Below are 26,385 nucleotides of genomic sequence, written 5' to 3' on the forward strand. Positions count from 1 at the left end.
GCTGAGAGTAATTTCAAAGCAATTATCTGATCATTTTCTTTCTCTCCTGATGGTACCTGTAACTGCCAGTGGAAATGAGGCAGGGTGATGATTCTGGAGCTTCTATCATGCCATGGAGCACCCCAACCCCAGATATGCTTCCCTATTTCTCTCAGTGTAATGCTGCTGAATTCCCTGCAATATGGGCCTATTGACCTCTGAAAAGTAACTCCACCAACCCACCAAACACTTCCCTGAAAAATCCATTAATTCTCAGAGATGGGTAGAGAATCTTTCCCCATCTGCATTTATGCAGTTTTCCTGCTTTCCATCTCTTGGGGATCTTCTGAAAGGATCCTTATAAATATTATTTGCTCCTTAGCTGCTAGTCTTCAAATATGTATCTAAGGAACAGAGATAATGCCAAAACCTGAATACACCACTAACCGTGAGACATCCCCTTGCCTCCAACACCTATATCTTGACTCTCTCTGTTCTGTTCCAGATTCGTCTTGTAAGACCTAGAAAGAACCTCCTACGTGCCATGACAGGCTGCACTTTGGCAAAACAAGCAGTAGGCCAAAGAATTTCTTGAGACTGTCCTTGGCTGAAGCTGGAAATCCCCTAGACGCCTCTAGGCAGTCCCATGATAAGTAGGGTATCTTGGGCACAGCAGGTGGGCATGACCAATTAGCTCACAGACTTGCGTCTGTTTCTTGTGACTGCTTCCTTCGTTGCAATTATTGGGGAAACTGCCAACGTTGCTTATGTAACTATATGCCAAATAATGCTCCCTGGAACTAGAGTCGGGGTCCTGGTCAAGACTTTACTGTGTTAGATGACGCTTGGACCCTAGCTTGAGCTAGCATAAAAGGTTCCTTTGCTTTTGCATTCTCACTTGTGGAACTGGTCTCTCCGAAAACGGGAAACCCAGAACCCGGATATAACAGTGTCATCTCTCAAACCCAGTGACTCAGAGTAAATTCATTGTGCCAGTTCCTCCAGATAAGCCCAGACCTAAGTCTTAAAGGGGATGAAGATCATCTAGAACCTCACCACACTCTTCCTCATTTGTAGGGGCACCTGTGGTACCTGGGTGCTCCTTAGTATCCACTCCCCTTTTAACAGTTAACAACGTCCTAGTTTGTCCTGGAGAACTCAGATCCGCAACTTTGGTTGAGCACTGGTAGGAAAGAGAAGCTAGAAGGATGTGAACTTAATTGCTGTAGGGTGCCTCTGTGGAGGGAAGCCATCACAGTTGAGTTTGTTAGCAGGAAAGTCACCAATCCACAGAAAACTGGTGGATTTCTGCCCTTGACAAGGGAAAAACCACATGACAGGGCTTAGGGTAGAAGCACTGAAGAACCCAGATTAAGAGGTCTGCAAAATGGGTTCTCAAAATGGTGGTCCCTGTGCTGGTTTTTCTGGCTTTCTGTTTCCGAATCCAGTGGGAAGTGGGAGGACTCTGTTTGGTGCCTTGCCTTAGATGGGAAGCACATTCAAATTCAAGAAGTCCTTGTTGGGCTTCCTGCCTCGTGGCGCCTGGCTGTGGTGCTGGAGCCTGAGCAGAAGTCACCCACCACCCAGGAAAGAACTTTTGTTTTGGCTCCTGATAAATAGCAGGAGGGATTTAAAAATATCAGTCATGAGATACTATAGTGAGTAGAGTACTTGCCCTGCATGCAGCCAACCCAGGTTTGATTCCCAGCACCCCATATGGTCCCCTGAACCCTCCAGGAATGAGCCCTGAAAGCAGAGCTGGGAGTGGGCCCTGAGCACCACAAAAAAACAAAAACAACAAATATGAGTAATAATAATACTAATAAGTTCTAAACTGAAAGACAGTCTGAGTTGTGCTCCCAGCATGCTTGAGAGGTGTCCAATCCCTTTACTTGTTAGTTATGTAGACCAGAAAATCCATTTTTTCTTAACATTTTGATCATTGGCAATGAAAATATCCTAGCTAATGTACATTTTCAGACAAAAAAGAACAAAGGTCAATTCACTGACTCTAGAATATCAAAGTAGGAATGTGAGAAAAAGAGGAAAGAGAGAAAGGAAGAAAGAAAGGAAGAAAGGAAAAAAGAAAGAAAGAAAGAAAGAAAGAAAGAAAGAAAGAAAGAGAAAATCGCAGGAATTAAGGAATTACAGGAAGTCGATTTGGATATTAATCACATGAAGCGGAAGAAGAGAGTCTGGCTTCATATTGCCCTTCCCTTCCCTCTATATATTTGTCTCATGCTTTTGGGCCACACCTGGCGATTGCTGCTCCTTGCTCAGAGGTCACTCCTGGCACTGTTTGGGGTCAAATGCAGTTCATTCACAAGCTCCACAAATGCCTTCCCTGCTGACCCCAGTCTCTAGCCCTTTGATGTGATAACTAGGGTCACACACACCCTTGGGTGTGGTGCTCTGTGAAACCCAGATGCCTCTAGCACCCTGCTGCATGCGGGCTCCCAGGGAATGGTGCTCTAGCCAGGGTGTTCTCACATTTTTTTCTCAGTCGCTCTGTTCACTCAGTTGCACCTTTTTTTTTTTTTTTAATTTTTATTAGTGAGACACCATGAGGTACAGTTGTAGACTTACAAGATTTTGTGCTTGGGTTTCAATTATACAACGATCAAATACCCATCCCTCCACCAGTGCCCATTTTCCACCACCACGGATCCCAGTATCCTTCCCAACCCCCATCCTCCCATCCCACGCTGCCTCTGTGGCAGGGCATTCCCCTTTGTTCTCTCCCCTTTTGGGTGTTCAGGTTTGCAAAAGAGGCACTGAGTGGCAGTCATGTTTGATCTATAGTCTACTTTCAGCATGCTTCTCCCATCCTGGGAGGATCCTCCCAACACCCTTTATTTGGTGCTCCCTTCTCTATCTGAATTGGACTTTTGTACACTTGGCTGCAGTGTGGCCAGGAAACTACCCAGAGCAGCAGGGATCATGCACAGCAAAGCTGCGGGCCCCAGCAGCAGAAAGCACCAGAGATTTAACGCACGATCTCATGTTCAGAGGCTTTTTAGCCATGGAGTCGTCTCCTCCCCTTGGCTTGCTTTTCTTTTTTTTATTATGTTTTTTTTTAATTACTGTGAGAGACAGTTACAAAGCTTTCATGTTTGAGTTTCAGTCATACAATGATCAAACACCCATCCTCCATCAGTGCACATTCTCCACCACCAATGTCCCCAGTGCCACCCCCCATCCCAACTCTCCCCCTGCCTCTATGGCAATTTCCCCCATACTCTCTCTCTCTACTTTTGAACATTATGGTTTGCAACACAGATACTGAGAGGCTATCACGTTTGGTCCTTGGTCTACTTTCAGCACACATCTCCCATCCCAAGCAATCCCTCCAACCATCATTGATTGACTTGGTGGTCCCTTCTCTATCCCAGCTGCTTGGCTTACTTTTTAAGGCAAAGTTAAACTCTTCGATAAAGCTGTGCATCTGTGCATAAGGAAGTACACCTTTCTCTTTTCCCTCCTTTGTAATGAAGTTGCTGATGTGCTGTGGAGCTTAGCAAAGTCAGTCATGCAGGTTCCACTCCTGAAGGCTCTGAGTCAATTGGCCAAGGATAGTGCTTTCAAACTTGCTTTTGTCTTAAATCTCTGCAATTGCTTGGATATGCAGTCAGTGTTGCAAAAACAGTTCTGTTTATATTCTAGAAACCTCTCCCCCTAAAGGAAGATTTTCAGACATATTTTTGGTAGTAAGCTGTATTTTTTCCTGCACACATCAAAAGAGAGAATCCCTAAATGAACAGCATTTACCTAATGCAAACTTTTATCATACTGAAAAGAATATTCTGGGAGAAAAATGGGGCCTATTATATTAAGGTCTGAAGAGTTAGATCTCTACAGCCTGCAATGGCTCTAAAAATTAAAATAGGAACGAGCACTCAAAACAGAGTGTGCTGACCAGACTTCTAGGTAGGCATGGTGCTCACTCTGGCAGGGAGCACAACGTGACTAAGAGGGGAATGGACGAAAGTGCCCGAGCAGCCACCAGCACTGAGGTGTGCAGCGCTGAGGGACAGGACCCCAGGGACCAGGCCTAGCACAATCAACAAATCCAGGGACAACTGAGACTCTGAAACCTGCTAGCTAGTCAGCGTCACCTCTGAAATTGCCATCTGGCATGGCACCAGCAAGGAAGCTCCTTGAATAGAGAAGGTTAGAATATTAGATGCAGTCCCCTAAAGAACACATTTTTTTTTTAAAAAAAATTAATTTATTTATTTACTTTTTTTTTTTTTTTTGCTTTTTGGATCACACTTGCAATGCTCAGGGGTTACTTCTGGCTTTGCACTCAGGAATTACTACTGGCGGTGCTCAGCGGACCATATGAGATGCTGGAAATCAAACCCGGGTTAGCCGTGTGCAAGGCAAACACCGTACCCTCTGTTCTATTGCTCCAGCCCAGAACAGATTTTTTTTAAAATTTGACTTTAAATATGTCATATTCGGCTATATATTTTTGAAATACATACTTTAAAAATATCTAGCTCCAAAGACATACTTTATAATATTACTAGGGTCACACTGCCCTTTAGAGCTGCCCAAGATTGACTCATTCCTTAATTTGTTTAAAGTTCAGGTTCTTCCTCAAATTTTCTTTATAAGTCCCAAGGGCAGGTACCTGGTAAATCTGAGCTTTCAGCTCATCTTGGCAGAGTTTGTGGGTAATGCTCTGCCTCCCTAGTCAGGCTGCCTGTACGACTCTCCAGCCTCTCTTCTTGCCTCCTGCCCTATCCTCCACCTTCACACACTTTCTGACACTGATTCATACGTGGCTCTTGTGCAACAGAGACTTCACTGAAGGTTGGGAGGTGGAGGGTGGTAGAAATATCGCAGTGGGGCACACAAGTTATGGCTTAAAAAAAAACTAAAGTAAAAACTGTCTCTGTTTTCAAAGGGTTTTTTTGTTTGTTTGTTTGTTTGTTTACTCTCACGCATAGCTCAATTCCCTTTCCTCTCTTAATTGCTATTATTTTGAATTCTCATGTCCTCTGGGTGTGAAGTACCTTTTCATCACCAGAGGTCTGCCCCAGTGCCGTATTTCTCTTAGATCAGGTGAGAAGGTGCCAATTCTGGGCACTGGACTGTGTGGAGTATGGCGATTGTGACTTGATCAATAGGCCAAGAAACGTAATTATCCAGACTTTCCCATCTGCATAATTTAGATAAAATAATAAATTTTTGTGGTGCTGATCATATGGTCTCCATAGAAGCCCGGGACGGGAGCGCCTTCAGTTCTTGATCGAAGAATAGGGACATCTTTCCAGGTCTGCAAGGGGCTTCCTAGTGGGGGACAGAATTGTGTAGGAAGCAAGGACAGGGCTAGGGTGGAATGAGTCAGTGACGGGCCTTGTCCTCTCTGGACACTGCACTCTGGTTCAGAACTCTAAGAGCCCGAGACATAGTATGCACACAGCGGCTGACCGTGCTTCAATCCCCAGCACTGCACCTGTCCACTGAGCACCGTCAGGGTCATTCCTGACCACAAAGTCAGCAATCACCCCTGAGCATGCCGGATACAGTCTCCAAACTTAAAAACAAAACAAACAAAACATTCCTAGAACTCTGAGTAGTCTGTGAAGTCCAAGTTCAAACCCGACTTTCCTGGTGATTAAGAATATTTGTTGAGTTAGAAAAGTAGGAAACATTTAGGAGTTAAATGTATGTATTTAGAGCCTGAGATAAAAAAAAAGGGGGGGGGACTTTTTTTGGGCTATTTTGCCTAGTCCCTGCCCTCCCTGATGGCCAGAATTTCCCTAACCAAAATGAGGTTTTATCTCAAAGAAGAATCCTGATTCAATGACATATTTCTACTCTAAAATTATCATCTATTTCTCTTTTTGATTCAAAACATTCTACATTGGGGCTGGAGAGATAGTACAGCGGCTCTTGGCCTTGAATTGATCCCTGGCACCCCATATGGTCCTTTGAACCCACCAGGAATAATCTCTGAGTGCAGAGACAGGAATATGTTATGAACACTGCTTGGTGTGACTCACAAGCAAAAGTCACTAAAACAAGTATTCAATGTTTATGTCAGATGAACCCGCTGTCCCACCCACATCCCTCTAAGTTAGTGACTGATTCTAGTCATCAGGGAGGGCGCAATCACATAAGGAAGGCACATCAGGGAGGGCCCAGGTGAGGGTCCTGAAATTGAGTTGTTAGGAGAGATGTCTTGCCACGGTTAGGAAGCAGCTACAAAATGCCAAAATCATCAAACTTCCCTACAACTAGGGTTGCTTGGAATAGCCCCCGCAGGGCTAGGGCCCACCTGGAGAACACCTCCTAGGAGAGGGGCACAGTGGGAATGTGGAGCATCCTGTCTGCACTGAGGGCCAGGCCCGGAGGCTGGAAAAGGGACTTCGGCCTGATTGGGAGGGCTTTCCCCTTGGGTTCCTGCTGCCATCTGTTCTGAACCATGCTTTCTGTCGGAAAGGTCAACATGGGGGTGTGGGTACAGCCTATTGTTGGCTCCACATGCTGCGTTAGATGCAGCTGCTCTCAGCTTGGTCACGCCTGGGTTTGCACCCAAGACCCCATCAAGCTCTGTGAATTATGCTAATGAGCCATCTGCCACAGCCTTTCCAGGGCTGGCTGATCACAAAGGAGTGCCAGAGGCTCTCTAACTGGCAGAAATGGAGGCGTGGAGGAGGTGCTTCCAGGCCCCAGGCCCTCCCCACTTCTCTCCCGGGCACAGTGAACCCTAAAGGGAACTGTCTGGATGTTTAGTCCAACCTCTCATCACCTAGGAAGCCAGGGAAAACAAGCCAGGGAGTCCCATAAAAGTGCAGGGCACAACGCAATGCAATGGATTAGGTCTGCTGAAACGGTGAATTCCCTTGGCACCACTGTGGACACATGGCATTTGTGCAAGAAGAGTCTCTCCCTTGGGATCAGAACTGGAAGACAGTCAGGCTCACCTTATTTATATAATCAGTTTTCTCAGAAATACGCCAACTGAACCTGCACTACTTTTTACACCAGTTCCTGATTAGCAGTAGCTATTGAGATCCAAGATCATTTAGATAAATCCATAGTACAGCAAATATATGTGCAGTGATGCACAGATCAAGACATACCTGTTGGTGGAAATGTCGCCATCTGTAACAAAAACCTTTGAAGAACATAAATTTTATTTTATTTGTGTTAGTTTGTACATATGTGAACTATAGTTAGTAGACACCCCCCCACATATATATATAAACTCATTTATATGTTTAAACTCATTTTTGTACATTTATGGACTTGAGACATTTGTGGCCATGAGACATCTTATTATCTAGTTCTTACTCTTGGAGAACCCGACAAGCTACCAAGAGTATCCTGCCTGCACAGCAGAGTCTGGCAAACTCCCCGTGGCGTATTCGATATGCCAAAACCCAGTAACAATGATGGGTCTCATTCCCCTGACCTTGAAAGAACCTCGAATGGGGCACTTTCTAAAATCTCAGGGCTAAGACAAAGGAGACGTTACTGGTATCTGCTCGAGGAAATTGATGAACAGCAGGATGACAGTGATACAGTGATGAACTTGAGAATACTAAGTATTTGTATTTATTTATTTGAGGAGGCTGTTGAGCCACACCTGGCAGGGCTCAGGGATCACACTTGGTGGTACTGAGGAGACCATATATGTTGCCAGGGTTCAAACTGGGTTGGCTTCATATAAGGCAAGTGCCTTGTGCCCTGTACTATCTCTTAATCCTTGAGTGCGTGCACGCCACGCCTGTACACACACACACACACACACACACACACACACACACACATACACACTCCTATGAGGAATGTCCTATGAGTTTTAGAAACTCAAGTCCACATGAATCTATTCTCCAAGATGACTCTTTGGGGCACCTCCTTAATCAGCATTATCTCTTCAGTCCCTGGCCTGACTTCCATCACCATGGGTTGTTTTTCCCATTCTAGAATTGCACATAAGTGTTTTATACTGCTATAGATTTTCATGCGTTATACCTCTTTCACTAAGAATGCATTTTAGAGTCCATTCATATCTATAGCTCCCCATTTAAAAAATTTCTATTTTTTTTCAGAGAGTGCTTTTGTATTTTGAAATACAGTTTTTAAAACATTACCATTACCATTTGTTACTTGCTTTAACAATGACTTTGTGTGTGGTTCAAGTAGTTTTTTTTGCTTTCTTTATTTGAGTGAGTTCTGTTTTCAAGTTAGCTTTTCAATTAGTTTCCATCATACTCACAACCTATTGTCAAATATGTGTTTAATAATGTGTGAGAAACTAACCAATAAAGAGTTTGACCAAAGGAAATGTAGTCAGACATTTCTAGGAAAAAGAAGAAAGGATTAGTACGAAAAGAAGAGCAAATTTTTTCAATTTTTTAAGATAATTTTTTGCAAGATTACATGTTTTAGGGGAGTAATTTTATATTAAGTATATATATATTTCCAAAGACAGAAAAAAATAAATATACATATATAATTTTTCAAATTTCCTTTTCTCAAACTAATTGTTTGCATAATATATATGTACATATACATACTAATACATATAGTTATATACAGTTACATATGTACATATGATATAATGTACATATATACTAATCTCAGGAGATTGTATTAGTATATATATATATATGCTTATATATATTTGGCACTATTGCGGCAACAGGGGAAAATGCCATCGTTGACAACATTGACGAGGAATACGATCGACTGATTCAGCACCTCCATGATTGTGCGAGGAACACCAAGAGAAAGATAGCCACCAAAAAAATGCCTGTCATCGGAAACTCTCAAGCTCATTCGCCAACGTGGCTTGGCGCAAGCCTCAGGCAACCACAAGCCAACGTCCGAGCTCGCAAAGCAGTGCAGAGAAGCAATAAAGGAAGACCTCAAAGAGAGAAGAGCAGCAGTGCTGGCAGATGTGGTAGAAGCCAGGAAAAGCATTTGCAACGCCTGCCTGTCCTTTGCCAACTACAAGACCAAAATGACTGCCCTCCGATGTCCTGATGGATCTATCACATCTTCCAGAAGGGCAATGGAGAAGATTATCCATGATTTCTACTTGGATCTCTTCGATAGCCACATCCACCTGCCCACATACCAAATTACACAGGATGGGTATGTTGTTCCAATGTTCTCCCTTCCAAAATCCAACACGCCATTTCATTGGTAAAGAAGTGAATAGCACCTGGCCCAGACAAAGTCAGACACGAACACCTTTAGAACCTGCTGTCAGTACTCATCAATACACTGGCTCAGCTCTTCACACGCTACCTGTCTGAATGCAAGGTTCCATCCCAGTGGAAAACCAGCAGGACTGTACTACTATACAAGAAGGGAGACATCCATGACATTGGCAACTATCGTCCGATCTGCCTGTTGTCTGTCATCTACAAGCTGTTCATTCGAGTCATCCTGAATAAGATTGGCAGAACACTGGATGAAGGGCAACCATGTGAGCAAGCCGGGTTCTGCAAAGGACTCAGCACGATCGACCATATCCACACGATAACCAAGCTCATTGAGGTTTCTTGGGAGTTCAAAATGCCACTCTGTCTATAACGTTCATTGATTTAAAGAAGGCCTTTGATTCTGTTGAGACGGAGGGGGTCGTCGAAGCCCTAGCCAAACAGAGCATTCAAACTCAATACATCAGAATCCTCCATGAGCTACACTACGGATTCACTACCAGAATCTCACCATTCTACAGGGAAGTAATCGTCCATGTCAAGAGAGGGATCCCTTGTTTCACTAGGGTGAAGCCATTTCACCATAACTCTTCAGTGCCACCCTTGAGAACATCATGTGACGACTGGAATGGAAAGGAATGGGAGTGAAGATAGATGGTCGGCAACTACACCACCTCTGCCTTGCTGATGACATCATTCTAATAACACCAAACATTAGCCAAGCAGCACAAATGATGGCCAACTTCGACCATGTGAGATTCAGACTACAGCTGAATCTCACGAAGACAATGTTTATGAGAAACGGTCTCATTCCTGATGTTCCATTCGCTCTCAACAGGACGAACGTCTCCGAATGCAACAGTTATGTGTACCTAGGTTGAGAAGTCAACATGACAAATGACCTGGCACCTGAGTTGCGCAGGAGGAAGAGAGCAGCTTGGAATGCCTTCAAGAACACAGGAGGAAGAGAACAGCTTGGAATGCCTTCAAGAGTTAAGAGGATGAAGAAGCTCCGGCTCTAGGCATATCTCTTCAATTCCACTGTTCTTTCTGCATTAACATATGCCTCAGAGATCTGGGCCCTAAAGGATGAGAATACTATTCAAGTCTCCCAAAGATGAATCAAAAGAGCTATGCTTGGAGTATAACGCTTCACTCAAATACAAAAAAGAATCTGGAGTTCTGACCTCCGTTGACTGTTAAGAATCAGGGATTCTGTCTCGTTTGCCAAGGCATCAAAAATCAGATGGGCTAGACATGTAATGAGATTTGGAGACGATCACTGGATTAATGCCTTTACCGACTGGAATCCATGGGATGTCAAAAGAACGCCTGGCTGCCCACCTATGATATGGTCAGACTTCTTTGTCAGAACCCTAAACGATTGGTTTGAGGTTCTTTGTGTTCCTAGATGCCATTGGGCTACACTAGCACGTGACAGGGACAAATGGAGATGTTACCGGCACCGGCTCGAGCAAATCAATAAGTAACGGGATGTCAAGTGAAAGTGATCAAGTGACACACACACACACACACACACACATATATATATGTACATATGTATGTACATATATACATATATATTAATCTTGGGAGAGATGCCAAGCTGATGAAACTCACAGGTACACTAGCCTTCAAGCCATCAAATTCCAGGGCCTTCTTGGGAGGAGGTTGAGCTGAGAAACAACCCTGTCCTACAGATCTTGGAGTTACTGGGGTGCACTGCCCTATACACAGCTGCCAACACTTCCAAATTCCACAGTACTGAGAGCCCAGTAGGAGCACAGAAAATTAACAGGGAAATTGCACAGAAGCCCAGTAAGTTCAAAAAGCAAAAACAACACTGCTGAAGACTCAGATAGCAGCAACCAGCTCAGCAAGTACTCAGACAATTTTAATAACACCATTGTGGATTTCATAAATTTTCTCTTATTGAACTATATTTTGATGTAACAAGCTCTATAAAATAAAGTATTTTGTGCCTGTTAAGGAAGTAAATTTGGAGGTGGGTGGGAAACAGGGGACATTGATGGAGGGAAGGTCACACTGGTGGTGGGAGTGGTGTTGCAACACTAAATTCCCAGAACAACTGTACTATCAACAATTTTGTAAACCACAGTATTTAAATTAAGTTTTATACAAACACACACACACGCACACACACACACACACACACACACACACACACACACACATATACTACATCTACCTTCACTTTACCAACATTCTGCCACCACAGTACATCAAAGCTTCTCCCACACCTGTCCCCTCCTCTGCTAACCTTATTTCTGTGGTCAGTATCCAGTGATTTTTTTTAATTGTATTATAGGGGCCGGAGCGATAGCACAGCAGGTAGGGCATTTGCCTTGCATGCAGCTGACCCGCGTTTGATCCCCAGCATCCCATATGGTCTTCCAAGCACCATCAGGAGTAATTCCTGAGTGCAAAGTCAGGAGTAACCCCTGAGCATTGCCGGGTGTGACCCAAAAAAGAAAAAAAATAATAAGCAAAATAAATTGGCTTCTTTAAAAAAATTGTCTCATATTTCATTGTGGTTTCAACTTGCAATTTTTTAATAACAAATGATGCTGAGCTTTTTTTTATGTCTCTATGGGCCATCATTAGGTCCTCTGTGACAAATAAACTTTTTTAAGCCCCATGTTTTATTGAGTTGCTTGGTAAGGATGGGGCGGTGGTTGTTATGCAATCATGGGAGTTCTGTATAGATTTTTAACCCCTTATCAGATGTATGATGTGAAAATATCTTCTCCCACTGCTAAGTTGTCTTTTTGGTTTTTGTGGTTATCTTTTGCAGCCTGAAAGTTGTTTTTGTTTTGATTTAGAGGTTCCACACCCAGCAATGTTCAGGGCTTACTCCTGGCTCTCTGCTCAGAGATCACTTCTGGTGGGGCTGACCTGGGTGGCCCCACGCAAGACAAGGTCTTATCCACTGTACTATCTCTCCAGCTCTGCAGTGTGAAATATTTTAATGTGATGCAACTCTTCTTGTTTGTTCTTTTCATTGAAGTTGAGTTTCCAAATACAACTCAAAGATTACGATCCTGGAGTGTGTCACCTATGCTTTCTTCTTCGTATTCTATGGTTTCAGGTGGGATATATAACTCTTTAACCCAATTGGAGTTAATTTTCATGTGTAGTGTTCAATGGTGACCATGTTTTATTTTTCTTTACAAATGACAGTCCAGTTTTTTCTCTGTACCCTTTGTTGAAGAGGTTCTTTCAGCTGTTTTCTGGCTTTGACACCTTTATCGTAGATTTCATGTCCATACATGTATGGGCTCATTTCTGGGTTCTGCATTTCAAATCATTAGTCTATGTGCCTGTTTTTGTCTAATTTTACAGTTTTAACCACTATTACTTCATATTATAGTTTGAAATCACTGAGTATGATTCCTTTATTTTAATTTCTTTTCTCAAATTTGCTTGGGATATGTATGGTCTTTTGTGATTCCCTGCAAATTTTAGAATGTTTATTCTATTTCCTTGGAAAAAACCATTGGCATTTTGATAGAAAAGGCATAAAATTTATCAGTTGCTCTAGGTAATATCTTCATTTTTGTTTATTTTCAGAGCCACTCCTAGTGGTGCTCAGGGACTAGATAGTGCTGGGGATCAAAACTGGTGTTTCTATAAGAAAAGTGTGCTCCCCCACTTTGAGTCATCTCCTTGACCCCTATTGATCACTATTTCTAAACTGTATTTTTCCAGTCCATGAGAATGGGATGAATTTCCACTTATTCTGTTTTTTTTTTTAAATCAGGGGTGTAGTATTTGGATTTGGTGCCATGTTCAGAAGTTCTCAGAGTCTGTTTCTGGTTCTGTGCTGAAGAATGACCCCTGGTCACTTGGAGCACCATGTGTGATGTTGGGAATTGAACTGGAGTCTACAGCATGCAAGGCAAGCACGTTAGCCTCTGTACTATCTCTCTACCGCTCCCCTTCTTAGTAATGTTTTATCATTTTGAGAGTATAGATATTTCATCTCCTTTGTCAGGCTTACTTTCAGGTATTATATATACATATGTGTGTGTAAATGAATAATTTTTCAAATTCCCTCTTCCTCAAACTCATTGTTTGTGTATAAAATGCAATGAATTAGGTGTATTGAATTTCATCCTGACACTTGACTGAACTCATTAATTATTTCCAGTCATTTTGGGATGGAGTTTTCCCTGTATATTATCAAGCTACCCACCAATAACAATAGTTTTACTTCTTTCCAATTTGGACTTCTTTTATATCATTTTATTTCTAATTGCTCTAGTTCAGACTTCCAAAACTGTCTTTCCAGTTTTGGAAGAAAAGAAAAGAAAACAACAAAAACATTCTTCCCAGTTACGAATCATAAGGGAAAAACTTTCAGTTTATCATCATTGTGTATTGTTTGCTGTGGGTTTTGTGTTATATTGTCCTTTTTATGTTGCTATATGTTATTTATACTTTTAATTTGTTGAGATTTTTAAGCGTAAATGGGTATTGAAGTTTGTCAAAGGCTTTTTGAGCACTTCTGAACATGATCCTGTGTTTTCATTATTTTTTTCAGGTGGTATATTACATTAAGTTATTTAGGTATGTTGAAGTATCCTTGCACCTCTGGGATAAAACTGACTTGGCCAGGATGGATGATAATTTTTCTTTTTTGGGGAGGGGACACACCTGCTGTTCTCGGGGTATACTAATGGCTCTGCACTCAGGGATCACCTCTGGTGGGCTAGTAGTGTGACCAGACGTGTGCCAGGAACCAAGCCTAGGTCAGCCACATGCAAAGCAAGTGCCCTACCCAGTGTGCTATTGCTTTAGCCCTTGAATGAATGATTCTTTTAGTGTGTATTTGTTTTCCATTTGCCAAATCTTGCTGAGGACTTTGGCGTCTATGTTTATCAAAGATTTTGGTCTATAGTTTCCATTTTTATGTTGTCCTTTTCTAGCTTGCATTTCAGAATGATACTGACCTCTGTGCCCTAACAGGGCTAAGCTCTGAGCTTAGTGTGGCACCCCAAGAACAAAAAAATAAGATTCTTATGACAGGTGATATAATCAGAAGGGAAATGGAGAGACCATCCTTTTTCAGGAGAATTAATTTCCCCCGGTTTCTTACTAGAACTACAGTCTTGGTACTAGTAGGAATACTTTTTGAGGGTGGGTTGGGGTGGTGCTCAGGCATTACTTTTTTTTTTGCTTTTTGGATCACACCTGGTGCCAGGTGATGCTCAGGGACCCATATGGGATGATGGAGATCAAACTTGGGTTGGCTGCAAGGCCGCAAGGCAAAACACCCTCCCTGCTGTACTGTCTTTCTGGTCCTTCATGGCTTTGCATGCAGGGGAACTGCTGGCAGATCTTGGGGTTCTGGGATTGAACCCAGGTTGACTATTTGCAAGGCAAGTGTCCTACCTGCTATACTATCTCCAGACCCTAGGAATACTTTTTATTATTTTTACTATTTATATTTTTTTGGTTTTGTTTCACACCCAACAGTGCTCAGGGCTTACTCCTGACTCTGTGCTCATGGAACAATCCTGGTAGAACTCAGGTGACTATTTGAAGTGTTGGGGACTGAACCTGGGTCAGCCACTGTTAAGGCCATTGCCCCACCCTGTTTGTTATTATCTAAATAAATGGCTCGATTCAGGTTTACAAATAGACTATTGTGGGACTAGTCAAACCCGTTTCTTTCTCCTTAGAGGAGCAATAGCACAGCAGGTAGGGCGTCTGCTTTACACGCAGCCAACATGGCCGACCCTAGTTTGATGCCTCCGCCCCTCTCGGAGAGACAGGCAAGTTACTGAGAGTATCTCGCCTGCACAGCAAAGCCTGGCAAGATACCCGTGACGTATTTGATATGCCAAACACAGTAATAAGAAGTCTCACAATGGAGATGTTACTGGGCCCGCTTGAGAAAATCGATGAACAATGGGAGGACAGTGACCAGTGACCCACTGACCTCATAGAAAGTATTTGGGTAGTATTTCTATAAAGCATTTTCCACTCCTTTCTAGTGTTTGAAAGAGTTTAACCATGATGGACAGCAGGTCTTCTGTGAAGGTTTTGTAGAATTCATTAGTGAGATCATCTGGTCCTGGACTTTCGTTCTAAGTAATGATTTTGATTTCTGTACTTGTGATTGTCTTTTAAAGCTTTTTATTACTATCTAGTTCTAGGTTGTACAATTCTCAAAATTTGCTCATTTATTTAAAATATTTTTTAAATTTAATTTTATTTTAGGCACTGTAGTTTACAATATTGTTAATGGTAGCATTTCTTGCATAAAACATTTCAGTACTACACTCTTTACCAGAGTATCTGTTTCCCAGTTCCTCCATTTCTCTTCCCGGTAGAGAAGTTTCCTAGTGAAGCCCAGTATCTTTCTCTATTGCCTTTGAGATTTTGATATTCCCCTGCTTTGTTTATTTATAACCCACATTTGATTGATCGATTAACCCACATTGATCGTGTCTGCCCCCTCCTTCTAAGTTCATTCATCATGATACTCTCCAAATCCATGCACATAGCAGTAAATTTACATAATTAAATTTTTCCTTATACCAAGTAGTACTCCATTGTGTAGATATACCATAGTTTCTTTCTCTGGTAAGCCATTCTTGAGCACTTGGGTTGTTTCCAGATTTAGATTACTGTGAATAGAACTGCAGTGAACGTTGTAATGTAGCCAGAAATGATCTCTGGATACAGAGCCAGTAGTAAGTCTAGAGCAGGATCTGATGTGCTCCCAAAACAAAGTAAATAAAAAGAAGTTAGATGAGTTCTTACCCTTTAAGTCATTTCTATATATTATAAAATTGAGCAACTAACAACATATTGCCACATTCGCTTCATCATTTTCTCTTTATGAAAGCATTTGTCCCCTGCCAAGTGATTTGAGAGCTACAGATATAACATTCTTTTTATTGGAAATGCTTTACAGTGAATTTCTTAAGAACCAGGATATTCTCTTGTTTTCTTTTCATAGAGGTGGACAGAAATGAGCTTAGAGATTGTAGCAATGAAATTAGGTTAATCCTTAAAACAGAATTCAATCAGCTACTGTTTTAATGTTTATATTAAATCTCCCTCCAGGGCCAAAGAGTAGTTCCATGAACTGAGCACCTACTTTACATGTGAGAGTCCCAGGTTTGTTCCCTAGCACGGCATGGTCTCTCAGACATAGCCAGGAGTGACCTCTGAACACTGATCTGGGAATAGCCTCTAGCACTAAACCCCCACCCCACAATAAATAAAGTATGTCTCCTGGAGATAGAAAATGTTCCAATAGAAAACAAATTTCAAGTCATCTAAAGTTTCTTAGAGTTGCCAAGAAGATATTTATATATTTAAAAAAAACTGAAGAATGTAAATGCTGTAGATTTCCATGTAGATTGCATTATTTGGTCATTGGAACTTGACCAGAACATTTAAACGTTTGGAAATAGGATGAAGCCAATAGACTGAGTCTGGCAGTTGAGATCATGAGAAATGTTTCCCTTGAGCTAGCTCCATTGCTCAAATCTCAGCCAACCTGCCAAATTTTGCAGGGAAGGAAAGATCAGAATTGTTTAAGATGACATATCTGTCATAGACAGAGACCAATATCTGTGTTATACAGCTCAAGTGTTACATCTCTGTCGCTACATTTATTCTAGGCTTGAGAACTTTAGCCAGGAAGATAACACCCAAGAAGCGCTTGTGCTATGTCTTAGTTTCCCAAGAAGAATGGGCTTAAACACAAAAAAGGCGGGGCTAGTCAACACTCAGATCTGCTTGATGCAAATCAAGCTTTGAATTAGTGCAGTTCTTATTGGTGAAAAGTTTGCCAAGCATTGGTTGGTCAAATTTTAATCCTGGGCAGTCTTCTGCAGGTCCGCCTGGTTTCATTTTCTGAAGTGGTTCTGGGCAAGACATATGGGCACCCCCAAACCTGGCAAGTGCCTGACACACAATCTGCAAGAGACTCCCTTCACTTCCCCAGATTGATCTGGTCCCTTTTACTTTTTTACATTATTTATTATTGGCTCTTGGGGGGTGCAGGGATGTGGGGGAACACTGAGCCTGATTTTATTTTATAAAAGATTTCTTTTAATCAAAACAAAGTTATTTTAGACTCATATTATACTCTGCTCACGCAATTTAGTTGGAATAATTGCATCTTACTCTTGAATAAAATTAAACCTATGCTTTCCTAAAAAAAATTCAAACCTTCACCCACATTATGCATTCATGCATAGGTTCCCTGGAAGCTGCCACATTATATTTTACCTCTGGCACCACTAAAGCCAGGATGCATCCTGGCTGTTGTCCTCCTTCTCATTCTCTTCATTAGAATTCTCCTGTGACAAAGATTTAATTTCTTCTGTGCTACCTCTGCTTATGTCTACCACCCATTGAATTGGTCTTAACCTTGATCAATTACATACCTCTTTTTCCTAACTTAAATACTGTGCCACCAGAAGCACCTTTTCCTTTCCAATTATCTAGGTATCTAATTTTCTAATGGGAGGTTTAAAAGTATCCAATGTCATTCCCATACTGGTGGCACTAGGAGTCTCAACCAGAATAACCAGCAAAGTTGGCAGACTGAGCTCCTCTCTGTGGGCAGTGATACCCGCTCTGTGAAATACTCTTAAATCATTGATGATACTGCTACTGCCCTTCATGCACTCCAAGAACTCATTCATTCTACTGCTGCAATAGTTCTCCAGGACTATGCAGCCCTGGATAAACTCATCATCACCCAAGGGGGCTTGTTAGAAGAAAATGTTTGTTTCTGACTCCGTCTGGACAAGTCCAAAACAGTAGAAAGCAACCTCACTGAACAAGCCTGCTTGATCTCAGAGAAAACTGCCAACCGTTGACTAGTCTTAACATCCAATAAGAATATTTTTTGTTTTCCTTCATACCCCTCTGAAGATTATAATCACCATACTCCTCATCTTGATATTTGTTTCTTGTCTCCTTTATCGAATAATAAAATTTGTTTCTCCTCTCACTTCCAGGCCCTCAGTCTACAGCTTGTGGTTCAGATAACCAACGATTTAGCTCCAGGCGTCCCATGTTTTTGTTGGTCACCTGTCTCCATGATGCAGCGATGGCATGATTAGGGACAGCTCTACATCAATAACCACCTGAAGCTCGTCCAGGAAACAGACCATCACTCCCTTAGAAGATTTTCGTTGCCATTTCTCAGGGGTGAAACACCAAAGGCTATAAAATAACATTGTGAGCACAGTTGTGCAAGGCGGCTGAGCACAGGCGCCCATTGGTGAAAACGTGCTGTTACCTACTGTGGAAAACTGTGTCTGGAAAATGTGCTGTGAAGTCATTACACACATCTGCGAAATTATGACATCACCGCCTGAGAATAACTGTCACTCTATGCCTACGCTGTGTAAAGACACCAGTGCACAATCTGAGAACAGACCACTTTCTTCAGTATCGTCTGCTGCCCTAGCAACAGTGTAGTCAATAAATTTCTCTTAGTTTGGCCTTTGCTAATTCCTTTACCAGGCCCTGAGCCTCTCTAAACCACCCCAGTAACCACTAGTGTCTTGTCAGAATGCAAAGTTTTGTTTTTATTTCATTTACTCCTTGATTGGCTCTTTATATTCCACATCTGAGTTATGTCATGTGGTATTGTCTTTCTCTTTCTGACTATATCTTTAGCTTACAAGCCTTAAGTTCCACCCATGTTGTTATCAATGGAAATATTTTATCTCTTTGTGGAGGAGATAAACCAACAACTTACTAACAACAAAGTCTCCAATGGAGACGTTACTGGGCCCGCTCGAGCAAATAGATGAACAACGGGAGGACCATGACCGTGGAGGAGGGGCAGGGTAGGTGATCAACACAGCAGTGCTCAGGAGCTAATTCTCACTCCAGGCTCAGAAGTTTCTCCTGGTGATGTGGAGGTATGTCAGGGCTTGTCCTAAATTTCTATGTTCAACACATGCACTCAGCCCATTAACCATCTCTATGGCACCTTTTTTTAAAAATAGCTTAGTACTATTCCAGTGTGTTTGTGTGTGTGTGTGTGTGTGTGTGTGTCTTCTTTATTCAATCATTTGTTGATGTGCATTCAGATTACTTCTAAATTTTAGCTTTTCTGAATAGCATTACAAGAAATAAAAAAGTGCATAATCTTTTTTGAGTTAGTACCTTTGATTTTTTTTTTGATAAATACAAGTGAATCAGGTAATTCTATTTCTTTGTTTGTTTTGGGATTGTACTGGTTATACTCTGGGTTTTCTATTGGCTCTGTGCTCAGGAATCATTTGTGCCAGGGATTGAATCCAGCTTGGTTGTGTACAAGGCAAGTGCCCTGTGTACTAGGTTGTGTACAAGACAAGTGCACTGTGCTATCTCTCCGGCCCCAGGTAGTTCTATTTTTTTATTTGTTTGTTTGATTGTTTGGGGGCTACACATAGCAATGTCACAGCTTAGCTCTGGCTCTGCATTCAGGAATTACTCAGTGGTGCTTGGGGGACCATTTTGGTTTCCTGGGATCTAACCCAGGCCAGCCTTGTGCAAGGTGAACACCCTACCCACTGTACTAACTCTCTCCAGCTACTGAGGTAATTTTATTTTTAATTTTTTTGGGGGTGGGGAGTGAGATTATATCCAGCAGTATTAAGGGTTTACTCCAGGCTCAGTGCTTAGGGATCACTCCAGGGGCTGAGGGCGGGGGAGGCAGTTGGGGAATCACATGAGATACTGAGGATCAAACCTGGGACAGCTGCATGCAAGGCAAGTACCTTACTTGCTTTACTATTTCTCTAGTCCCTAATTTTTGAGGAACCTCCCAACTGTTTTCCAACAATACAACAACAATTAACTTCCCCAACCGCAGTGTCCTTTGTCCTCAACAATCTCTTCAGCACTTGCTATTTTTAAAATCTTATTGACATAGGATATTCTCATAAATATGGAATGACATCTTGTGTATTTGGTTTTGCATTTTTCTATAGTACATAAGTGACGATACACCTTTTTGTTCATTTTCCCATTGTTCACCTTTATGTCTTCTTTGGAGAGTGTCTAGTCAGATCTTCGGCCCATTTTAAAATTGGACTGTTTCTTATTTCTTGTTAATAACTCTCTTATTGTACTGAAGCCTCCCCGTTACATAAAAATCTGATGATAAAGCCTTTTATAAAGTGGGAAATCCCATCCCACTTTTATTATCACATGTTCCTAAAGAAAAAAGGAGAGAGAGAGAGAGAGAGAGAGAGAGAGAGAGAGAGAGAGAGAGAGAAAAGAGAAGGTACCTGCCACAGAGAGGTGAGGTGGGGGGTGGGGGTTGATGGGAGGGAAACTGGGGACATTGGTGCTGGGAAATTACACTGGTGGAGGGATGGGTGTTGGAACACTGTATGACTTGAAACCCAATCATGAACAGCTTTGTAATGCTCTGTCTCATGGTCATTCAATAATAAAAAGGAAAATAATGAATTAAAAGAGGAAAGAAAAAAGTAAGTCTTTCTTATGCAACAAGTAGTGAGCTTTCACTGAAACCCATCTTCTAAATCCATGTTCCTTAGGGCAATGAAACAAATTCTGTTGTCAGACTTTGCCTTTTCCACATTTCTCCTAGAGCAGTAGGTTGCCTTTTACTTTGTCAATAGCTTTGGTTCTCTTTTTCTTTCTTGCTTGCAAAAAGATAATCTCCTTCCAAACACTCCCCGCCCACAAAAAAAAAAAAGTCACCTAACAACAGATATCTGATCTGAAAACTTTTAAATAGCTGTGTTATGCTTCCATTTTTCCTGAAACCATTTTCTACTACATTGTCTATAACATTGTTGAGAAGTTGATTGTTGCCACTCTAAGTAAAAGAAGGAGGTAAAAGTGCGTATGCAATAGAGGAGCTCAGGCTATTACACCAAAAATATTGATGCTTACAGTGCAGGGTCTCAGCTGGTCCTGTGCCTGCAGCTGTAAATTGTTGCCAATATAAAGTTTCTATGCAAAGGGATTAATCCTGCTATGGCTGCTGGTGCCCGGGGAATATTCATTTCCGAGACAAAAATCCTTCAAGTTAATTAGTGTTTGGGAAAAAAATAATCTAAAAGAGTAACAATCATGCTTAACAAGGGACATGTTATTCTGTTTCTTGGGTGTTAGAAGGAAGCAAACCAAAGATGAATGTGGCGAACACTGGCTATTACATAGACAGAAAATTTCTCCATCCAGTCTTTTTGGATTCTTACAGGTCTCACAATTAGGTTGACTAGGAAAGATTAATAAGAGAAAACAAATTTAATTTCCTACATACCAACGGAACCTCAAAGACAGGAGACCTGCGGGTGAGTTGGGCAATTGAAACTGATACAGCATCCTGAGTTAGGGAACCAGAGGGCAGGAGAGTAATTCCCAGAACAAAGCAAGAGCAGATGCTTGGTAATAAGACGTTTGTCCTACCAAACACACAGGTCCCTCAGATGAAAGTGCTGCTTGGTCATGACTTTCTGGACTAGATGCCTGCTTAGATTCTTTTAGGTATTTAAGGGAGAGGTAAACATTTTATTGTATGGCTAACTCTTGAAAATAATTCAGTGTCAACGTGGCACACTTTGGAATCCTCTGTTCCATCTCTTGTAACCCTCCCACCTAAATATGCACTATATAACTGTCAAAGAGATACTTTGACACTGTACAGAACCAAACTGATAAGTTCCTCAGAAATTCTTCATGATCTGTCTTTCATGCAAATCGGTTAAAACAAATTTGAGCACTTACTTGATGCAAAGTTCCTTCCTTGCTATCTTGATTTCAGAGATGTATTTTCCTCAGTATCAGTGATATTTAATGGAAAATAACTCTTTTTTTTTCCTGGGAGGGTTGGTTTGGGCCACATCAGGAGGTATCCAGAGTTTACTCCTGGCTCTATGACCAGGGATCACTCCTAGAAGTTCTGAAGGAATCATATGTAGTACCAGGGATTGAACTGGGGTCAGCTGCGTACAAAGTAAGCACCTTTTCTTGTTTACTATCTCCCTGCTCCCTGGTACTATATCTGTATTATTTTAATTTTTTGCTGTGCTAGGAATTGAATTCAGAGCCTTAGAGATGCAAGCAATATTTTTCTGCTGAACTACATCCCCGGTCTCTTGGACAATATATTTTCATCCTTAAAAAAATCCACTATGTGAATTTTAAAACTAGAGTCTGGGGGTATGGCTTAGTGGTAGAAGACACCTTGCATGTGTGAGACCCTGGATGATCCCCAGCATCATAAAAAAGCAAAACCTGACAACTCTATCATATGCTTTAGCAGCTCATTCTTTTTTTTTCTTTTTTTTTTTTTTTCGTTAGTGAGACACCATGAGGTACAGTTGTAGACTTACAAATTTTGTGCTTGGGTTTCAATTATACAATGTCAAATACCCATCCTTCCACCAGTGCCCATTTCCCACCACTATGGATCCCAGTATCCCTCTCATCCCCCATCCCCCCCATCCCACCTTGCCTCTGTGACAGGGAATTCCCCTCTGTTCTCTCTCTCCTTTAGGGTGTTGTGGTTTGCAAAAGAGGTATTGAGTGGCAATCATGTTTGGTCTATAGTCTACTTTCAGCATGCTTCTCCTATCCTGGGAGGATTCTCCCAACACCCTTTATTTGGTGCTCCCTTCTCTATCTGAGCTGCCTTTTCCCCTAGCATGTGTGGCTGGCCTCCAAGCCATGGAGCAAAATTCCTGGTACTAATCTCGGCCACTCTTGGGTGTTAGTCTCCTATTTTGTTACTTTATGTTCTCTAGATGAATGCAATTTTTCTATATCTATCTATCTATCTATCTATCTCTTTCTGACTCATTTCGCTTAACATGATACTTTCCACGTAGTACCACTTGTATGTAAATTTCATGACTTCATCTTTTCTAACAGCTACATAGTACTCCATTCTGTAGATGTACCAAAGTTTCTTTAACCAGTCATCTGTTCTTGGGCATTCAGGTTTCTTCCAGTTTCTGGCTATTGTAAAGAGTGCTGCAATGAACAAACAAGTGCAGATGTCACTTCGACTATACTTTTTTTTGCCTCTCTGGGATATATTCCCAGGAGTGGTATTGCTGGGTCAAATGGGAGTTCAATTTCTAATTTTTTGAGAATCGTCCATACTGTTTTCTTAAAGGGCTGAACCAAGTCGGCATTCCCACCAGCAGTGAAAGAGGGTCCCTTTCTCGCCACATCCACACCAGCACCAGTTGCTTTTGTTCTTTTGGATGTGGGCCAGTCTCTGAGGTGTGAGATGGTATCACATTGTGGTTTTGATCTGCATCTCCCTGATGATTAATGATGTGGAGCATTTTCTCATGTGCCTTTTAGCCATTCGGATTTCTTCTTTGAGAAAGTTTCTGTTCATTTCGTCGCCCCATTTTTTGATGGGTTTGGATGTTTTCTTCTTGTGGAATTCAACCAGTACTTTGTATATCCTTGTTATCAACCCCTTGTCGGATATGTATTTGGCGAATATCCTTTCCCATTCTGTAGACTGTCTTTGTATTTTGGTCACTGTTTCTTTGGAGGTGCAGAAGCTTCTTAGTTTAAGATAGTCCCATTTGTCTATCTCTGTTTTCACTTGCTTGGCCAGTGGCATGACATCTTTGAAGATACCATTAGCTTCAATGTCATGGAGGGTTTTGCCAACTTTGTCTTCGATGTACCTTATGGATTCCGGTCTGATGTTGGGGTATTTAATCCACTTTGACCTAACTTTTGTACATGGTGTTAGGCAGAGATCTGAGCCTACTTTTTTGCATGTAGCCGTCCAGTTTTGCCAGCACCATTTGTTAAAGAGGCTTTCCTTGCTCCATTTCACTTTTCTTGCCCCCTTATCAAAGATTAGATGATCATATGCTTGGGGGGAGATGTCCGTATATTCAGCCCTGTTCCATTGGTCTACAGCTCTGCCTTTGTTCCAGTACCATTTAACAGCTCATTCTTCCAAAAAAAAAAAAAACCAACTTTTTCCCCCCCGGGGCCTGGAGCAATGGCACAGTGGGGGGGCGGGGGGGGGGGCTTGCATGCAGCCAGGCTGGGTTTGATCCCCAGCATTCCCTCTAGTCCCTGAGCACCGCTAGGAGTAATTCCTGAATGCAGAGCCAGGAGTAACCACAGAGCATCACTAGTTGTGACCCCCAAACTGTAGCACTGTCATCCTGTTGTTCATCGATTTGCTCGAGCAGGCGCCAGTAATATCTCACAACAAATTGTGAGACTTGTTGTTACTGTTTTTGGCATATCGAATATGTCACGGGGAGCTTGCCAGGCTCTGCCGTGCGGGCGAGATACTCTCGGTAGCTTGCTGGGCTCTTGGAGAGGGGCAGAGAAATCGAACTCGGGTTGGCCATGTTAGCTGTGTGCAAGGCAAACGCACTACCCGCTGTGCTATCACTCCAGTCCGGGTGTGACCCCAAAAGCAAAAAATAAATAGATACATAAAATAAATTTTTCCCCTCCCTTCTCTTCCTTGTTGTTGAGATGACCCCAGTCCCACAGTAATGGCTGTGGTTCTCACTAAGGATTAATGCTTCCAAAATTCTGGGGCTATCCCCCTCATCCCAATGTTAGGTTTTCCCACCAGCTGTGTCTTCTAGTCGAGGCAGCATGCTTTGACATCTGTTTGTTATTCCACATGCACAGTGTTTATTGATTGGTCCCTTCCCTCCTCTCTACTCCTCACTCCTTCCCTGGTCCTGTCTCTGACATGCCTTATAAGATGACCTTGCTCAAACTTGGATACATTTACATTTTGTTCAATCTGTACATTTACATTTTGTCTGGCAACCAGATTGTCTTCTGTAGTTAGCAAATTTGTTCGTTCATTTACTAATCATTTATTGAGTGTTTAAGATACTAAAGAAACAGCAGCTGCTTTTACTTGATATATTAACATGTGTGTATTCTTTCAAAACCTTCTGCCTTTTACTGCTTTGTAAGAAAAGATTGAAAAGAAGAGGGATATTTAGGTTGCCCTCTCTAAACTTTGCCATCCTTTTTGGCACTGTAGAGAGAAGTAACAGGAGTATGAGGACATGACTGGATTCCTTTGTGTTTCCTTAGACCACCATTGTCTTCTTTCTGCATTTGAAGTAAGTTCTTCTTGCTTCTTGGGGTTATCAGAATTCCTGATCACTTGGTTCTAGGCAAAACATTTTACTTGTTTAGAACCTTGCTGGATGGCACATTTTGGGTCTCTGAATACTGTGCTCACAATACCATATGAATGATACACATAGTAAGGCACACGTGGTAAGGAGCAACAATGGACAAACACACAGTACATACTCCCTCTGTTTATTCTCGTGCTCCATTGTCCTTTATTGAAAAATACAAGCTCAGGGTCAGAGGGATAGTACAGTGGGCAGGGCCTTTCCCCTCATGCAGCTTTCCAGGTTCAATTCCTGGCATCCCATGGTCCCCTGAGCCTACCAGGAGATTCCTGAGCACAGAGGCAGGAGTATTCCCTGAGCACCAGCTGTGGCCCAAACCCCAACCCTAAAAAAGCCCAAGTACAAAAACAAATAAGTTCAAAGAGAAACATTAATAAGACTTTCAAAACAGCAAAAACCAAATCACTGGAGACATTCTAAGCAAGGGTCCAAATGGCTCTAGACATTGCACGACCTAACGCTGGGGGTTGTATATTTTAATAAGCTACTGATTTTGTTTTAGATGAATCTGAATGCTTCAAAAAATAGAAAAGATTGTAAAAATGGCACATTTACAGCTGGCCCCTTACTGCAGCTCACTGCTCTATTCTACACAGAGACGCTGCATATTAAAAATGTCCTATAGCTTAGATTAATAAAATACAAAGATAGTAACCTATCTCTTTGGGCAGAAACATTTAAGAGTTGCTGTATGATCATTTATCTCCCTTCCTCACACCACAGTAACCAACAAGGTCTAGATACATAAAATAAATTTTTTGAAAAATTTGGTGGTAGTGAAACCACTACCAACCTGAGTTCTGAAGAAGAATCATTTGAAAGAGACACCTCCTCCCTTCATTCCATTCCTACTCTCTTCTGTCAACCCAGAGAGACCATGTGGCAAGAGTAAGAATTAATCTGTGTGCGAAGATAAGTAGGTTATTTCTGCTCTCTAAGTGAATGCAGTTTTGTCCTACTTTGGACAAAACTGGCAGGCTACCAAATGTAACCTACCCACACGGCAGAGTCTGGCAAACTCCCCGTGGCAT

This window comes from Sorex fumeus, unplaced genomic scaffold, assembly GCF_029834395.1.
Source record: "Sorex fumeus unplaced genomic scaffold, SorFum_2.1 ptg000003l, whole genome shotgun sequence".
Classification (NCBI taxonomy): Eukaryota; Metazoa; Chordata; class Mammalia; order Eulipotyphla; family Soricidae; genus Sorex; species Sorex fumeus.